Source organism: Stomoxys calcitrans, chromosome 1 (assembly GCF_963082655.1).
Source record: "Stomoxys calcitrans chromosome 1, idStoCalc2.1, whole genome shotgun sequence".
NCBI classification, from domain to species: domain Eukaryota; kingdom Metazoa; phylum Arthropoda; class Insecta; order Diptera; family Muscidae; genus Stomoxys; species Stomoxys calcitrans.
In genome coordinates, this window is record NC_081552.1 from 183684654 (window position 1) to 183689460 (window position 4807).

A 4807-nucleotide genomic window follows, 5' to 3' on the forward strand; every position below is an offset into this window, starting at 1 on the left:
CAGGACCGATCTGGACAAAATTAAGCAAGGATATAATAATCAAGGATTTTTATGGGATTAAGACCCTCAATTGGAAGATAGGTCTGTATGACAGCTATATCTATATAGTCTGATCTGACTCATATTTAGGTCGGATACCGGGAGGTCTAAAACAACTTACTTACCGATCTCAACCGTATGACGGTCGTGTAATGGGAGGCTCAAAATAAATCACTGTTTCAAATTTCAGCGAAATCGGATAAAAAATAAAGCTTTTATGGGCTTCAGACCCCATATCGGCAGATCGGTCTATATGCCAGCTATATCTTAATATAGTCAGATCTGAATCATATTAAGGTCGTATATCGCAAGGCTTAAAACAACTCACTGTTTCAAATTTCGAAATCGGTTAAAAAATGAAGATTTTATGGGCTTCAGATCTTTTATCGGGAGATCGGTCTACATGACAGCTATATCTAAATACAGTCCGATCGGAACCATATCTAGGTCGGATGATGGAAGGCCTTAAACAACTCACCGTCTCAAATTTCAGCGAAATCGGATAAAAACATAAAGCATTTATGGGCTTCAGACCCTTTATCGGCAGATCGGTCTATGTGGCAGCTATATCTAATTATAGTCCGATCGTGCCCATGTTTAAGTCAGATGTCGGGAGGCTTAAAGTAACTCACTGATTCAAATTTCAGAACAATCGGATGATAAATAAAGCTTTTATGGGCATTAGACCCTTTATCGGCAGATCGGTCTATGGCAGCTAGATCTAAATATAGTCCGATCTGAACTATATTTGGATCAGATGTGGGGAGATCTAAAATTACTCCCTGTTTTTTCCATGTACCCTTTATCGGCAGATCGGTCTATATAGCAGAAATATCCATATATGGTCCGAGAAATGTCAACTTTAACAGGTGCTGTATGTACTTCCAAATAGGCAATTATTTATTAAAAAGTTCTCAAATTCCAAGGCCCAGATATCCCATTTGGCCACATGTTTTTATACCCACCACCATAGAATGGGGGTATACTTAGCTAATCATTCCGTTTATAACACCTCAAAATGTTTGTCTAAGACCCCATAAAGTACATATATTGATATTGATCGTCTCAACGTTCTGAGTCGATCTAGCCATGTCCGCCCGTCCGTCTGTCGAAATCACGATAGCAGTCGAACGCCTACAGCTAGTTGCTTAAAATTTTGCACAGGTACTTAATATTGATGAATGTCGTTGAGAATTGAAAATGGGCCTCTGGAATACGCGATTATTGTGCGATTTGCGGTTGAAAGCAGTCTCTAATCTGATATAGCTCCCATTGAAATCGATCTCCCGATTTTACTTCTTGAGCCCTTACAAGCCACAGTTTTTGTCCGATGTGGCTGAAATTGAGCATGTGGTGATCTGTTATGACATTCAACAACTGTACTAAGTAAAGTCCCAATCGGTTAATAACCTGATATAGCTCCCATATAAATCGATCTCCCGATTTGACTTCTTGAGCCCTTACCAGCCGCAGTTTTTGTCCGATTAGGCTTAAATTTAGCATGCTGTGTTCTGTTACGACTTTCAACAACTGTGCCAAATAAGATTCAAATCAGTCTATAACCTGATATGGCTCCCAAGTAAACTGGTCTCTCGATCATCCTTGTTCGGTTCTTTAAAGCTTTAATTTTTTATGGTTTGACAGAAGTTTGGTATGTAGAATAAAATTATGCCCTTCTACTAAATTTATTTGGTATACCTTTTAAGCAGAAAACATGGAGATGGGTTCTCAATATTCGGCCCGGTTCAACTAAGCACGCTTTTACTTGTTTGCTTGAAAATCTATTATCTAACACAATAAAAGTGTGCTAAGTTCGGCTGGGCCGAATCTTGGGAACCCACCACCCTGGATTCTGCTAAAAATTTATACAATATAAATTAAGTTGAAGGGCATAATTTTATTACACATACCAAACCTCTGTCAAACCTGCAAAAATTAAAGCTTCTAGAAACCGAACAAGGATGATCGAGAGACCGGTTTATATGGGAGCTATATCAGGTTAAAGACTGATTGGGACCGTACTCAGCGCAGTTCTTGAAAGTTTTTACAGAACACTAATTGCAAAATTTTAGCCAATTCGGACAAAAATAGCGGCTTCCAGGGGCTCAAGAAATTAAATCGGGGGATCGGTTTGTATGGGAGCTATATCAGGTTATAGACCGATTAAAACCGTATTAGGCACCGTTGTTGAAAGTCACAGCATTATGTGAAAAAATTTCAGCCAAATCAGATGAAAATTGTGGCTTTCGGGGGCTTAAAGAGTCAAATCGGTTTATATGGGAGTCATATCAGGTTCACGACCGATTTGAGCGGTACAGTTGTTGGATGTCATAACAGAACACCATGTGCAGATTTTCAGCTAAATCGAACAAAATTGCCTCTTCCTGGGGCTCGAGAAGTTTAATCTGTGGATTTTGGTTTATGTGGGAGCTATATCCAAATCTGAACCGATATGGCCCATTTGCAATCCCCAACGACCTAAATCAATATTAGGTATCTGTGCACAATTAAGGCGGCTAGCTTTACGCGTTCGACCGCTATCGTGATTTCGACAGACGGACACGGCTAGATCGACTCAGGATGTCGAAACGATCAATATATGATTTATGGCGGAACGGATTATCCCAGTTTTAGGGAGAAAGAGAGCTTCATTACTTTTATAAATAATGCCAACATTTGAAGCATCAACACAATATTTACCATTCGAAGCAATCAAAGTCGAGTGTTTGTACGATTAAGTCGTGGTGAACAGAATTTTTAGCGCTTTCCGTTTCCACTTCTACAGTCATACGGAGTGAAGATGCAATCCATAGTACTCTTTCTCTCTTCCTTTCATTGGCTTCCACTGCTCTGGAAAGACCATTTCGAGTTCAACAAGACATGCTGTTTTTGATTAGAAGCGAGAGAGAAAGAAAGAGAGCGATAATATGTGTTCAACTCAGCCATCAGTGGCACTGATTCCGTTTCCACATTATCTATGGAAAACGAGAGAAGAGCGAAAGCTAAAATCCCCTGTTTCGCATTTCGCATTTTGCTGTATGCATGAGTGTGTTAGTAAGCAAAATGTTAAGAAGAGCATCATCCATCCAAGCTGTTTGAAAATGTCTGCAATTTTGTTAAACTGTTTAGTTCTTTATCAGCGATCGGCGGGCGAACACTGAAGAATCGGTCGGTAATTGTGTCGTATACTCTAGTACAAGACAACAGCAACTTAATTGCAAAATATAAAACTATTGAAATACGTATTGAAATATAAAATTTCTTCTGTTCAAGAATCTAAAAAAAAACTTTGCCATTCATTTCTGATTTCGTTCGTTAAGATGTGTGCGCTGAGTGTGTCGTGAGTGTAAGTGTTTTAGAACAATGAAACATAAAAAACAAAAACTTCATGGTTGATCTTATTTGTGTTCGGTTAACGCGATAAATGTTGGCAGGCAAGAAAAGAAAGAAGTTTTTGACAAAAAGGCTGTGATTGAAATGTTTGGTAAAAGAAGCAAACAATTAGAATCAGAAAGCAAGTGTTTTAATCAAATTAAAAACCAAAAATATATAAAAAAGTTATATAATTTTATTACTAATATGCAAGAATGCCTATAAAATAAATCTTACGTCTTGTAGTTGTTGTTGTTGTAGTCGTAACAGTGTGTTGTACACTGAGACAACAGCCCTTGCCGATGAAAGAAGCCATCGGGTCAATCCGGTACGGGATTGCCTTATATTTGTGTCATACTAATGTAGTTGCTGTATATTTTCAACGTCTTCTAAATAAAACTCATGTCATACATTTGTTAAAGCAAAATTCTTAAGCAACTGCACCCACCATATACACAAGAAATATTTAATATCAGCACAGTAGGTCTCAACACATGGATCAGTTATAAAATGCCCTTAACCATTGTTGGTTTGTTCGTGTGCATACAGTTCTGCCGGCAGAACTGCTGACGTCGTCGTCGTTGTAGGCATCGTTTCGCGCTGCGCAAGTGTGTTAGAAACCCCAAGTAAAGCAAAGCTTTTGTGTAATACATAGCAACAGGCAACTGTTTGCAAAGGAATATAAGTGTGTGTAAGAGGGATACGGGAAAGCAAAAACAGCAACAACAGTAGCTGCTATGCTGTTGTTTTGGTTTGATGAACAGATCATCTCGTGTGTTTGTGCACTTAAAAGAAATCTCTTGTTGGCAGAGTGTTTTTGCAATCCAAAAGAGGCAGAGAGTGTCTGGTTGAGAGAGAGAGAGAGTGCATTTAACATAGAACTGTAAGAGCGATGATAAGTAGACGTGTTTCGTTGCAGTTATAGGGGCATAACATGGCCTTGAATGAAGGTGAAAAAAAAAAACTTTGAATATGTGAATCATACAATCGTTGAAGCATCCTAATAGAACAGAAAATCTTACAAGTTCTATGAGTAAAAGCACAGAGTGTGTTATTCGTTTAAAAAGACTTTTAACTTAGAAGTGCGTGCCGTAACTAAAGGGTGATTTTTTTGAGGTTAGGATTTTCATGCATTAGTATTTGACAGATCACGTGGGATTTCAGACATGGTGTCAAAGAGAAAGATGCTCAGTATGCTTTGACATTTCATCATGAATAGACTTACTAACGAGCAACGCTTGCAAATCATTGAATTTTATTACCAAAATCAGTGTTCGGTTCGAAATGTGTTCATTCACCGTAACGTTGCGTCCAACAGCATCTTTGAAAAAATACGGTCCAATGATTCCACCAGCGTACAAACCACACCAAACAGTGCATTTTTCGGGATGCATGG